We start from the raw sequence: 15268 nt of genomic DNA on the forward strand, positions 1-15268 counted from the left end.
ATTAGTATTTTGTTTGGTTTGGTATCTTAAAGATGCTTCTTGGAATGTGACAATTATATGAAAATATATCTCACCCTTCTTGGATTAAACTGATTTTGTTCAGTGGATACAGATTAATTATCTTGGCTGTTCAATTTTGCAAAGCTTGCTCAGGTTCCATAGAAAAGCAAGAAACGTTTTGAATAATATGAAAATGATGTCTTTAAAACTACTAAAATACAACTAGGGGCATATTTGCTTATAAATAATAGCATTGGATAGTAGAAAAAAATACTACCTTTGGAGTTCACAAACAGACTAGAGGATGTTATTCAAATTACGGCATCTTTGAACTTCAGTTTTTCCATCCATTCCATCAACAGATGTAATAATACAGATTATTATGGGATTATTGTGAAGATTAAATGAGAAACCTATGTGAAATCTCTTTGATTACTTTATTTGTTCAGGGAGATTTATTTGAACTTAAATGTTATTTGATGTTGATGACTCCCATAAAATTTGTGATACACATTAGGAGAATGATTGTAGAAAATAAGTTATGGTTTCATGTATGAATTTGGTTGAATGTAACCATTTTTTTTTTCAAAAATTTAAAATATTCTTCACTAGAGAAAATTTTCTGATGTTAAATTACATACCGGGCATTTTAAGTGTGGTTCTCTTGGTTTCCACAGAGTATAAATTTTAAAAGAATAAACAATTCCCTGGTTTTTTTATTTAAAGCTTTGTCCTCTGAAGTTCCTTTGATGAATATTGTATTTATAGGCTCTGATGGCAGCCAGTTTAAAATACAAGGTTTCTCTAACTGCCTCTTTCAACTGTTGCATTAGAAATGTTCAGAGAACCGGCAGCACAAAATAGCATGATTTGCATTCAATGCAGTATCTGCACAGTTAAACTTTCAAGTCTTAATGAAAGGTCATAAAATCTTACAGTACTGACCAAATAGATTTCCTAGAACACTAAATCCCCCATGAATTCTCCTGTACCACTTTAAACACAAGTTAAAATTGCAAATCATAAATACTGAATGCTTTTTTCCTTAATGTAAGTTCACTATTGTAACCTTGTCTAGCAGAGATGCTCCACTTAAAGGTCTGTAACGTTTTCATTATCAGCTCTATCTCTGAGGGGTTGCTAATGCAGCTGTTTCTGTTTGTAATGGGTTGAAAATGCTTATACTTATTTTTTCTTTAAGTCGGCTGCTAATGTAGATCTCACTGGGTCCTCAAAGTAAATACAGTTTACTTAGTTTTCAGTTGTCTTTTTGGTTACTATCCAGTTAAAAATACAATTCTGGACTGAAATATACTTTTCTGTTAATATATTACACCTAGAGTTTTATTCTTCTAATATATTGGATTGCTTCATTGTGTGTGTGTATATGTATATATATATGTGCATGTATGTGTGTATGTGTATACACATGAATAAACAGTATTTCCTCAAAGCTTAATTTTTTTGTGGTAGAAGAGATTAAAAAAAAGACTCCCATTAAGATGCATGAAATACCTCCACAAATTAAGTTCCCTACTTGAGTGGAAAGAGGAGACTTCTAGTAGTATGAAGTGTGCTTGAAGCATACAAAATAACAAAATGTTCTAAACTATATTGCATTTTCACAGAAGCAATAGCTTCACTTGTTACTGAGACGATATAAAATACATTTTTGAATAAAGTGAAATATTAATAGGAAATCAGTTTTACTTCTGTGCTGTGTTCACGTCTTTGGTAAAATGCATTTAGTCTTAGCAATGTCACAGGCTCCCAGGCTGGGTCTTATATCTAAGAAACCTAAACCACTACGGTTACCAAGATATTCTGAGCTCTTCATCCACCTATTAACAAATATAACAGGAGAGAGATGCTGAAAGGCCAATGAAGGGGCTCACTGGATGGCTGCATAGTCCCTGATTACATCTCTAAAGTATTGCATGATTGTGTAAAGATACTTGTTATCAGAGACAAAACCCATCATCCCATTTTCCATGCCTTCTTAAGTTCCTGGAAAAATTTACTAAAGACTCTCAGAAACTTGGAAGGGTTTGCTGACCACCCACATTCACCCAGCCATGACAGTCAGGTAACGACCTCATCTAATACATAGGAAAAATAAACCCCAATATTATAATACATTCTTTCATCATCTCCCAATTCCACTAACTGCTGTCACCAGGTAGCACACAGGTTAGGAGACTGTTTTTGATGTTATCCTGTCCAGACACTATTTCATTCTTTGATGTTCTAAGATTTACAATATCACAAAATAAGCCACATTTAGAGGACTTAGGGCACCATACCATAGACCATATATTTAGAGTTGTGTGGATTTAATCTATTATATAAAAAATTATATTTTTGAATAATTAACCCTGGGCAAATATTTTGCTAGATTTAAGAAAACATAATATAAGTAATTATTTTAGGAAAGAAACGTGAAGTATTAAATTAAATTTTGTAGAAAACAAATTGATTCCTATTTTAGACAGCTTTGCTTTGGGAACAAAATGCCAAATTTCTATCAGGGTTGAGTTGTACAAGAGCCAAAGCCTGTTCAGGTGAACTTATGTCAATTATTTTTGAATACCTGATATGATTACTCTTAGGTCTCTACTATAGCTGGCCTCCATGACATCTGTGTATATAATAATGTGTTATATAGGTTTGTGCAAAAGTAATTGCATTTTTACCATTAAAAGTAATGGCAAAAACTGCCATCATTTTGCATCAACCTAGTGTATATATGTATATGTATATATTACACGTATATATGATACACACACATACATATGTATTTGAACTTGCAACAAAAATAAATAGCTCCTGAACTTCCCTTGGAAGACATTCTGCAATCTAATGCCACTTGAAATCTTTTCCTTCATTTATCAAGTAACAACTTAATTATTCTTTTTATTTTTTTCACTGAAATACTTGAAGCTCTAATAGATTCTGTCTTACCAATTCAGAGGGAATAGTAACTGTGGTACAGAGTCAGAAAAGAAGCAATTGGATTTACCAGGGGCTCTTTTAAGACCTTTATTTACACACTAGGTAAATGTGAAAAGTCCTCATGGGGTCTCTTTACTCCTATTTCCCTCCTCTACTTCTATCACTGGGACGGTAACACCCTGACCTTGCAATCCACTTCTCCAGCTTAGGTAACTTATTTCACTCATTTTCTCCATTACCAAGTGGTGCCAATGCTTAATGCTGTGGTCAAGGGCATGCCTAATTGTCCTTTTCTACCTGAATTGGAAGTGCTAGACACTTGTGATTACTCCTGCCTTCACAGTTAAGGTAATTTGCATTTGGGCTGGCTGCCCTGCCAGAGTCCTGGGTTGCTATACTCAGCCATGAATAGAAGTTAGAGGTCACTGGGCTAGTATAAAGGGCTTTACGTTCAGGAGGAAGCCTGGACCATGAATACACATTTTTATAAGATAAGCTTGGTATCTTTTGACATTGTAATTTGTGTGTGTGTGTGTGCACACGTGTGTGTGTGCGTGTGTGTGATGTGAGTATGTATGACACGTCTTGATTACTAAGTTGTAAAGTTGTAAACCCATTGTAGGTACAACGTGTAAAAATAAGTTAGCTGATCTCACTGGTCTTCCTTTTCCCTGTACCATCTTTCTTTGTATTGTTTGTCTCATTACAGAGATCTAGAAACCTTCCCCTTCCTTATAGCACTAACATTGTCTTCTGCTGGGCCTGGTGTATTTGTGACTGGTAGATTTTTGTTCTAATCTTTATTTTCTGTTCATGCTGATGTTATAAAATCTGGTCTGAGATAGGTATTGAGTAGAAAAATCTAATAAAAAACATTAAAATGTGTTAATACAATACAATTAAATATTAATACATGCTTATATATAACTTAATAGGTGTTAGTTACCAAAAACAAGGCTCAAAATGATGATATACTTAGTTGAGAGAAAGATAACACTTTTCAAAGAATAAATGGGAGAGAAAAGAGTTAATCTAATAATTCAAGTCAACTAAATCTCATTTGTTTACCTGTGTCATTCTGGGAGAATTTTCTTCTCTCCCTGCTAGTTCATCAGTCCAACTCAAAATTGACTATTATCTTTATATGCATGGTAAATAAAATTTAGAAACTTACGACTTTAACTTATTCATATGACACCTAAAATCACATTATACACTTCCGGGTGTATGCATACCATAGTTTGGGAAACTTTCTTTTATTTATAATGTGGCCTATTGGCCCTCCAAGGGAAACAGGAAATCCAGGAACAGGGATTTACAAGAGGGCATTAGTTAAAATCCTAACTGTACACACACACACACACAATTATATATATCAATTAAAGGAGAAAGTAGATTAAAAATGTGTTTATAAATTAGAAAAATATCTTCAGACTGTAAAGAGAGAACAAGAAATCAGTACAGAGTAGCATCATGGAGTTAAGTTGGAAGAATGTTCTAAGGTAGTTATAATCAACAGTTCCGAGAGACACTTAAAAATGAATGGCATATTTCACTTAACACAGTGTCCTCCAGGTTCATCCATGTTGTTGCAAATAATAAGATTTCCTTCTTTTTTAAGGCTTAATAGTATTCCATTGTGCATATAGACCCCAGTTTTTACTCCATTCATCTGTTGATGGCTGTATTTTCGCTCTTGAGAATAATGCAGCAATGAACATGGGAGTGCAGGTATGTCTTCAATATGTTGATTTTATCTCCTTTGAATAAATACCCAGAAGTGGGATTAGTAGATCATACAATAGGTCAATTTTTACTTTTCTTAAAACTGTTTTTATAATGTTAGTACTAATTTGCATTCCCACTAATGGAGTGCAAGAGTTCTCTTTTTTCCACATTCTCTTCAAACTTCGTTATCTTTTTTTTTAATAGTAGTCATTCTAACAGGTATAAAGTGATATCTCCTTGTGATTTTAATTTGCATGTCTTTGATGATTGGTAATCATGTGCATGTTAAAAACACAACTGTTGGCTACTTGTGTGTCTTCTTTTGAGAAATATCTATTCAGGTTCTTTGTTCATCTTTTAATCAAGCTATTTGTTTTCTTAAAATTGAGTTGTTTCAATTTTTATATATTTTCAACATTAACCCCTTATTAGATATATGGTTTGCAAATATTTTCTCCTATAATGTAGGTTATCTCCTCATTCTGTTAATTGTTTCCTTGGCTATACAGAACCTTTTTAGCTTGATGCAGTCTACCTTGTCTGTCATTGTTTTTGCTGCCTGTGCTTTGGTGGGTTCATATCCCAAAAATTACTACTCAAATCAACACTATAGAACTTTTCCTTTATGTTTTCTTCTAGTTTTACAGCTTCAGTTCTTATATTTAAGATGTGCTAAATGATCACTTTAGTACATATTATTTCATTTTCATTATGCTACATGAACTTAGCCAGGCACAAAAAGGTTAAAAAACTCATGATCTCACTTATATGTGGAATTTTAAAACATCTTACTCATAGTAGAGAGGAGAATGGTGGCTAGCAGGGGCTGGAGGGAGGGGAGGAGGAATAAAGAGATTTGGTCAAAGGACATAAAATTTTAGTTAGATAGGAAAAATAAGTTCAAGAGATCTATTGCACAACATAGTGTTATAGTTTAAAAACAAATCTATTGTATTCTTGAAAATTGCAAAGAGTAGATATTAAGTGTCCTCATCACAAAAAATGGTACTATGTGAAGTAATTCATGTTAATTATATTGACTTAGCCATTCTACAATGTGTGTGTGTATATATATATATATATATATTTCAAAACAACATATTTTGCATTATAAATACATAAAACTTTTATTTATTTGTAAATTAAATAGATAAATGAATTTTTAAAATGAATAGCAGCATTTTGTAATGTTTATATTATGGAATTTGACTTCAAACTAACATGCACAGGTAAAGGAATATGAGACTGGAGAGGTGAACTACTGGATTTGGTGATAAATTGATCATTGACAATCCTTCGAAGCCTAGCATAAAGGGGAATAATGTACTAGTGGACCCTGGGTTAAAGTAGGCAAGAGTTGTATGTCACTTTACTAATAATAAAAGAGGAGGATAATAGTAGTTTAGATCACTACCATTTTCAAGGATACATGAATTTTTGAAGATGCAGTTTCAAAGGTCTGCCCAAAGTATGTTTGATTGATGAACTTCTACCCTGTCGGTTTTCAAATTTCATTTCATGCCCAACTTCTAAGTTATTATCGTGTTCGTTATCATTAATCCCTATCAGTGTGCAACTGAATCACATGGATAACTTGTTAAAACTTAGATTGCTGTAATCCACCCACAAAGTTTATTATTCTGAAAGTGTGAGATTAGTCTGAGAATTTGCTTTACTACCAAGTTCCTAAGTCATGCTGCTCTGGTTACACGGACTGCACTTTATATATATACAAAGATGCTATTATGAAAGGGCACTTATTTTTTTCTCCATTGCACTAGGTAAAGCTACAGATCATCTTAAATTCAGTTCAAGTGAGAACAAAACTGGAGAACAGGATCATTCAAATTATTATGCTGATGGAATGGACAGAAAATAAATATCATCTCACCTAACACTGAAATATAACTGACCATGCTGTGATAGTTATTGCATAATCGTTCACTTTTATGGGAAAAACTGCTGACCTGGACAATATACTTTTGCCAAATCCCACTGCTGAGGATTTTTTTTCCAGGTACATAGATTTTGAAGCTCATGATTGCTCATAATTTTCTCCTCTATATTTATTTATAAAGATAGCAACTGGGTTTTTAATAAAGAACAATCAAAATATATGAATGGATTTTTGGCCATTTTCTGAAACTTAGAAAAAGAGTTCATACATAAATAAAATAAGTGTTGTTTATATATTACATTAGTGATTCACCATGCCCTTTGTTTATATCAGAGTTTTTTATTCTATGTATCTTGAATCAGGATTTCTTCACTTGTAACTGTTTTAAAACTTTAATGACATAAAGTAAGAGATATTTTATGAAAAAAGAATCAGTTTTTTAAATTTTGTAATTAATTTGGCTTTTTGTCTTAAATATGATTAGTGGACTATTTCATGAAATAATGCTTTTTGATGGTTAAGAAGTAAATTATAGAGTTTCTGGGGGGAAACCACACCTCCATCACACACATTTGACCCTTGAACAACACAAGTTTGAACTGCGTGGGTCCGCTTACATGAAGATTTTTCTTAACCTAACAGGGATCAAAAATACAATATCCATGGAATGCCATGGCCCTGGAACCAGTCCCCGTCTGCGTATACTGAGGGGCGACTTTATTTTGATGTGTTTACAACTTTTGGACTATTTGTTAGTTGATAGCTCTTCAAATGAGCGGGCAGAATAGAAAGAAAAGATAGCATAAGAAGTAAACATCAGGAAGTACTATGAACTTGGTGGTGGGTAAATGGATGTGGTTTTTCTGTTTGTTTGTTTGTTTGTTTTTTTCCCCACGATCTTGGTTCACTGCAACCCCCGCCTCCCAGGTTCAAGTGATTCTCCTGCCTCAGTCTCCCAAGTAGTTGGAATTACAGGCGTCCACCACCACACCCGGCTAGTTTTTGTATTTTTAGTAGAGACGGGGTTTCGCCATGTTGGTCAGGCTTGTCTGGAACACCTGACCTCAGGTAATCCGCCCACCTTGGCCTCCCAAAGTGCTGGGATTACAGGTGTAAGCCAACGTGTCTAGCCCAGATGTGTATTTTATTGATCTTACTTGTATGTTACATATGTTATAATGTTTTAGTATATATTCAATATTTAATTTAAAAAAGAGTAAAATTAATAAGTCCTCTGCTTTTTTAAGTGGTAAGGCCTATCCTAAGGCAGTCAATATTTTTAGACATGAAAGATTTGAAGATTTGAATCCCCTTAAGGCCCTTTCCTAATCATACATAATAAGTTCATTTTATGCTTTGAACTCACTAGATGACTTTGGGTAAATTGTTTGCTTGATAGATGCTTCCTTTTCTTTGTCTGTAAAATAAAGGTTTGTATTAGATGACCTTTACATTCCTCGCAATAATAACATACTTTGCTTTTCTGATATTCTTGATTCTGAACTTGTATAATTGTCATAAAGAGAAGTTGAAGAGTTGGACAACAGCATTATGAAAATATATTTTGAATGTTTTTGAATATTATTAAGACAAGTTCTTACTTTTCTACCTTTAGATTCCAATTACTGGAATGTTTTCAGGCATCATATTTTTCCTATCGCATTTTTGTTTTTATGCTGATGTAGTAAGCTTTTCTAAAACATGATAGCTTTTTGAAAAGCAGAAAGGAAACTACACAATCTATGCATGCAATAGAATTACAGTCATACTCCATAATTTTTGTGTGTGTGATTTTTTGAGACAGGGTCTCGCTGTCACCCAAACTGGAGTGTAGTGGCGTGATCATGACTCACTGAAGCCTCAACTTCCCTGGCTCAAGTGATACTTTGCCTCAGCCTCCCAGGTAGCTGAGACCATACGTGTGCACTACCAGGTGTGGCTAATTTTTAAATTTTCCGTAGAGGGAAAGTCTCACTCTGTTGCCCAGGCTGGTGTTGAACTCCAGGGCTCAAGCGATCCTCTCACCTTGGCCTCCCAAAGCACTGTGATTACAGGCATGAGCTGCCACTCCTGGCTTCATTAATTTACACACAAAAAAAGGAGAAAAACTTATCTATTCAGGAAAGAAGACATTACATCAAATTATCTAACTGTTCCTCACATTCCCCTTTAAACTAGGAACTAGGAAACTGTTAACAATAAATTATATGCTTGAAGTATTTTATTTTATTTTTTTTGAGTTAGAGTCTTGCACTGTGGCCCAGGCTGGGGTGCCATGGCTCAATCTTGGTTCACTGCAATCTCTGCCTCTCGGGTTCAAGCGATTCTCCTGCCTCAGTTGAATAGCTGGGATTACAGGCGCCCGCCACCAAGCCTGGCTAATTTTTTGTATTTTTAGTAGATACGAGGTTTCACCAGGCTGGTCTCGAACTCCTGAGCTCATGATCCTCCCACCCCGGCCTCCCAAAGTGCTGGGATTACAGACGTGAGCCACTGCACAAGGCTGTAAATAATTTTTTTAGAAAAAATATTCATGGAAATAAATACAATGGGAAATGGAAAATAATATTTAACATATGTTCCTCATGCTCTGGACATTCTGTGACAGTTTTTTTTTTTTTTTAAATAGAAAAGATACATTTACAAAATATAAGGTTCCTGTTCTGTAGTTATAGTGGTACTCCAAACCTGTAAAAACCACAGTTGGAAAACTGACTTAATGGAGAAGTATCTTTGTTTAAATTTGCAGAGAAAAGTATATCATTATAGTATAATATTCCATAATTAGCATTAACATAATTAATATACATTAACAGTATTTCAGAGAGAGTAAGTCATTTTTAAACAGTACCAATTGATTCAACCCAAGAAGTTTAAGTGACTTAGCCAATTCTTGGCGGTAGAAGAGTTGAAATTTTACTCAGATGATTCCTTTCCCATTAGTTTACATTAGAGTTTCCATAGATATACTTAAAATCAATGCCTTTAATTGGATTGTAAACTTCCTGTAGGCATATGTTGTTAGTTGTATTGCTCACTTTTGTTTATGTGTTTGATTTATTCCAGAAAAATCATGTAGATGTGAAAACAGCAGATAGGTGAGGCTCAATAAAGCCTGATAGATTCTGTTTCCACCACCTCCCCTTGCTTGACATATGCCTTTATCCTAATTGTGTTATCCTACCTCTACCAATAGTACAAATAAATTAACAATATTCAACATCTCAAACTTGATTTCACACTCCTTAGTGAGTTCTGTGAAATTTCCATGCTTCATCATTTACAGCTACTCACAAAAAGTATGTGTGAAATAACTGTGAAGCCACAGAAGCAAAACATGAAGAAGTAATAATTCATCTGTTAAAAAAATCTGTATATGGTATATGAGCACTGACAGAACTTTTTTTCTTGACATTCAATTCCAACACTATAGAATTCTGCATCTGTCTAAGAAACAAGAAAATGAGTAACATAGGGCTGCCAAAACAAGGTGATGCTATAATTATTGGGCCTTTTAAAACTTTCCCATATTTTTCCATACACTGACAATGGCTTATGCATAGTACAATCATGTCTTATCCAGTGAATTACATGGTTTTCCCCCTTTTTTTAAGCAATCTTTTGTTAAGCTTCAGCTTCAAAATAATTTGAAAATCTTATAATTTTTCACTTTCTATATACCCCTACACTTAACTCACTGACAAATACTAAGTATGCAACTGTGGACACAGTTTTCAAAAAAGAAACATAATTGACATGATTATGAGTTTTTCTGGTAGACAATTCGCACTCCCCTCAATAAAACAAACATCCACTTTTCCATATGCTGCATTTTGGATATCTGTAAGAATGATATCTTACTTCAGGTACATTTATTGAACACTGCTAGCAAAAAGAAAATACTGAAAGCTTAATTTGAATTATTAATGCAAATTTTCTCCATTCAATGTGAATTAAAGGAATTTCAATTCATCAAGAACTAATCACACTTCTCTCTCTATTTTTTTTATTCTTCTTATGGTCAACACATGCGCAGCAGTTAAGGTGCATGATAATCAAAGAGCAGTTCGTGGTTGAATAAATTTAATACTCTTGCTTCATCAGTGCAGCATAGTAGAAAGTCCCCTGACATATTTAGCTTGATTGGTTAAGATATTACACTGGATTTCTGATATTACAGATTTCAAATACAATAGGGATGGAGTGAGGAATTCCTTTTATTCATCTCTTATATGATATGAAAATTGGCATGAAAATAATTTACTTTTCAAAAACAAGCACAAATAAATTAAGAAAACTATAATCCAATCTTCATCATATTAATGGAAAAATAAATAAATATTCATTTCCTTTTATAAGAGGAGACTACCACAAATATCTCAGGTATATTTAGGACTTCAAAAATAATCCAGTAATGTAATACAGGAAGTAGACAGTTTTCTCAGCAACTTCATATTTTAAAAATCCAGCATATTCTAAATATTAAGTGGACTGCGAAGGTCTAATTTAATATGTATTTAGCAACCCATTATCTATCTCCATATCTCTTTGTAGAGTTATATAAAGTCATATATTCATTTTTACTTTCTAATCCTCCCCTCAAAATATTTATATTCTATCCACTTCCATTACTAATGCACACATAGACAAGTTTTACAAGAATTTTTTTCTTGTTAAAGTTAAGAGAAATAAACATAAAACAATGACAACAACACAGATAGAAAATACTTATTCTATATATATACTTGTATAGTTTATACAATGTTCATTTGCATAGTTTATGTATGCTATTCTTCCTTCTGGATTAGAATTCCTTTGGAACAATGTATTTTACTTATTTGTTCCCAGAGTTTAATGTGATATGATATGTGGCATACAGTACCACAATAGAAGGCTTGTTTTCTTTTTAAAATTATATTCAGAGAGAAGTATTTCATTCTTTTACCCTCATTTCCCCCATCTGCCCTGCTCCCCATTCTTTCATTAAAATAGAATAAAATATGGAAAATAATTAATATAATTCTATCTTCAGATCAAAACCAACAAACGGGCATTTGATGTTCCTTAGGTAGAAGAAAGACAGGGCTATTGAATAATTATTAGTCAAACTATACATGAACATAAATAGTAAGAGTAGAATATGACTTTCAATCAAGTCTTAGGTGTACTTTATGGCAATATAATGCCCAAACAACTAGTTGATAGTTATTACAAATTACTAAAGCAAAAGTAAATGAATTAAAATATTTTTCCAGTTACCTAAACTTAGTAGCTTACTACAAATTCTGAATTATAAACTGTACTAAAAATAAACCAGCACACACATTTTCTCAGTCAAGGATTAATAAGATCTGAATAGAATTTTAAGAGAGCAACAACATACTTGATGTTTAAGAAACTTGGGGAGGAAGAGGAAAATAAATAAAATGAGCATAGATTTTAAATTCTGTAGACAATTTTGGTAGAATGACATCAGCATTTTGAATGTATATTGTAACCACAATTCTTTTTAGGAATCCAATCAGTGAAACCATTTTTTTTCTTACATCTAGTTGTTTATCTAGCTGACTTACACATTCCTTAAGTAAATATAAAGGTATTACATAGCTTTTGAAATGTTTGCTACCAAGCGGTATTAAACTACTATATTTAAATATGATATTTAAATATGATATTTAATACTTTAATCTTAAAAAGACAATCAGTGAAAATTAAGTTTAATAATGTATAATCTGAGCAGCTAATTATACTGAGAATTTAGAAGTGCAGGCTTAAATGTGTATGTGATATCGATCTGACACCTCAGGAATAGCTAATTAGATTACTCATAATTCCCTAGGAAATAAGTAAAGGGCACATGAGAATGGATACAGCTTTGGTTCAAACATGATTTTATTACAGTCTGGACATTTAAAAGTACTTAAAATGATGTAGAAAGGCAACTGGAAGTCATTTGACTCTTCCTCTCTAATTAAACCTGCTTGATATGGATTAGTGATCCATGAAATAGGGACAAGCTTAGTCCTTCTAATATTAGGAATCTTGACCATTTAATTGGTTCTCAGTATCTTATTAATGATGCTGTTTTCCAAAAGATCATGCTTTTCTACCAGGTGACAGTGATTTTTTTTATATTGTTTGTGTATTATACTGTGGTAATGCTGTGTATTACTTTTTAAATCAAGACTGATTCTCCTATAGCTAAGAATTTTCAAGATATACCAATTTTGTGTTTTCTGTCTGCAAAATTTCCATGAGCACTGGCCATAACTACAGTAACAGAATGGCCTTATAAAATGCTTAGTGTCCCCAGACTGAGCAGAGAAATTAGAGGATTGTGGATGATTAAAACTTTGGGTGAGGCTGAATAGAGTCTGAACTTTGGCTACTGGCTCATTAAGTGTTTGACTTTGGACGATTCACTGACTGACCTTGCTTAGTCAGAGTTTCCTCATTTATCCAATGTAGACAATGATAGTTACCTCAAATGGTTTTTGTGTAGATTGGATAATGTAAAATATTTGGCCTATTACTCTATAGCTGGTAAGTATTTAAATTATTCTATTGATTGGTAATGTATTTTATTGTTAACATAGGAATAATAATAAACCATTTGAGGGCAGTTAGTAGCAGAAAGTGGAAGCACAGGGACTTATATCCAGGCAGTCCTTGGTATTGAACACTACACTGTACTCTCTTACTTGGATCTATGGCACCAGGTTTCAATGAGCTACTTTGGGCTGGACTTCCTTCCAGTGTTGCTGATGGTGTTACCAGCACCCAACCTGTGGCCTATTACCCTGTAGTGGCTCCCTCTCACTGCCATGGTGGCTGACAATTCAGTGGTGCTCTTTCCTGCTGCTTTCAGCGGCCCGCCAAGTGTTCTAAAGAGAAAGCTTTTATCCACCTTGAAAGAAAGTAATTATTATTTTTCTTATGGGTATTTGCAAAAATAAACACTCTTATGCATAAGTTCTGACATTTTCTTGCTTACATTTTCATCGGTCACGTTCTTAAATTTTGGATTCAAGAATATATGCACTTTGAATGTTAATGAATGCTGGCAAATTGTATTCTGAAAAGGCAATGCCATATCTATCACCCATAATAAATGAGAGGGCCTATTTCACCATAAATCCACTAAAAACTGGATATTCTCAAAGTTTTTTGAAATTTTTCATCAATTTTATAGGTTTAAAAATGTGTTATCTCATTATAATAACTTGCAATGTGGTTGAAAACCTTAAATTTATTGGACATTTTCTCTTTTCTAAATTAATACATAAAAGTTAATGCATGTGACACACATTACAGAATTCTTGGCATGTGTCTGGTCCTGTGCTAAGAAGATTTTGATGTCCTAATCGGTCCTCAAAAATTTTGGGTATGGTATGTTATATTTTTACTCCCATTTTACTGATAATTTATAGAAAATTTATATAGTACCCTCCAAGCCACAAATTAGCAAGAGTCAAAGCCAGATACAAATCCATATTTAGAATCCAGCTACATAAATGGTTCCACTTTCCAAGCTCTAACCACATATGCTTATATCCCGTATCCATTTTCTTATGTGGCTTTTTGTCCTTGATTTGGCAATACAAAAAGAATTTGTTTGTTTATTCAACAAAAGAGAATTAGATAAGGGTATTTTAGTTAACGTCTCCCCAGCAGTCATTAAGTCCATTGACTTGAACCAGCAAAGATCACATACATTGAGAACCAAATCACCTCTCTCCCTATGTGGGCCAACAGGAAATCAGAACATGGGAACTATAATCATACCTCTTGCAGGCCTTCGTCCTTGTTCTTTAGGAATAATGGAGGAGCTCCAGAAACCTACCCCTTCCTAGACCCTAATACTCAGCATCCAGGCATGACTATCCCCTTTGGACCCCTCAGGACTAATCACATTATGTCCTTTATTGCTGCTTGTATCTGCTACAAAAAGGTCAAGGATGATGCATCATATATTTCAAAATAAATAAGAGTAAATTTCACATGTCTCACTAGCAATAATGATGGGTAGGCAAAGTGATCGATATGTTGATTACCTTGATTCAATCATCACACATTGTATATATGTATTAAAACATTACATTGTACCCCATAAATGTATACAATTATTATTTGTTAAAAAAATTTTAAACTCACATTCCTAGCTCACCATCCTTAATTTCTTACTCCTTCTCATCCTTCCAAAGTTCATAAAATTCTTCCACTCTGTATTCACGACTTCAGTTTATTATCAGTAAAATCTGTTAATCTTGAACTATTTCTGAAAATTCCCATTACTGTTTTGCTCTAGAGAAAAGTTGATTCTGCAGTAAGTACAAAGCATTTTTTGCATCCTCTCAACTGGTAGCTTTTTTCTCTCCTCAAACCTTTCACTCCTAGGCTGGAGTAAAATGAGGTTGAAAACTGGAAGGAAGACGATACTTTTGATCCTCATTTCTGCTTTTGGACTATTTTCCTTCCATAACACTCTCTGTATTTGTATCTCATATCATCATATTATATGACCAACTACCCATCATATCAGACGTCATCTATCAACCTCAGGTCCCTTTGCCCACTATTCTCAATAATGCTCTATTTTTCATAATCACTTTTTCTAATATTAGGCATCTGAATCACTTTTTCTAATATTACACATCTGAATTACATATCTGAATTCATAGCAGTTTCACC

The sequence above is a fragment of the Colobus angolensis genome, unplaced genomic scaffold, assembly GCF_000951035.1.
Source record: "Colobus angolensis palliatus isolate OR3802 unplaced genomic scaffold, Cang.pa_1.0 Scaffold158, whole genome shotgun sequence".
NCBI classification, from domain to species: domain Eukaryota; kingdom Metazoa; phylum Chordata; class Mammalia; order Primates; family Cercopithecidae; genus Colobus; species Colobus angolensis.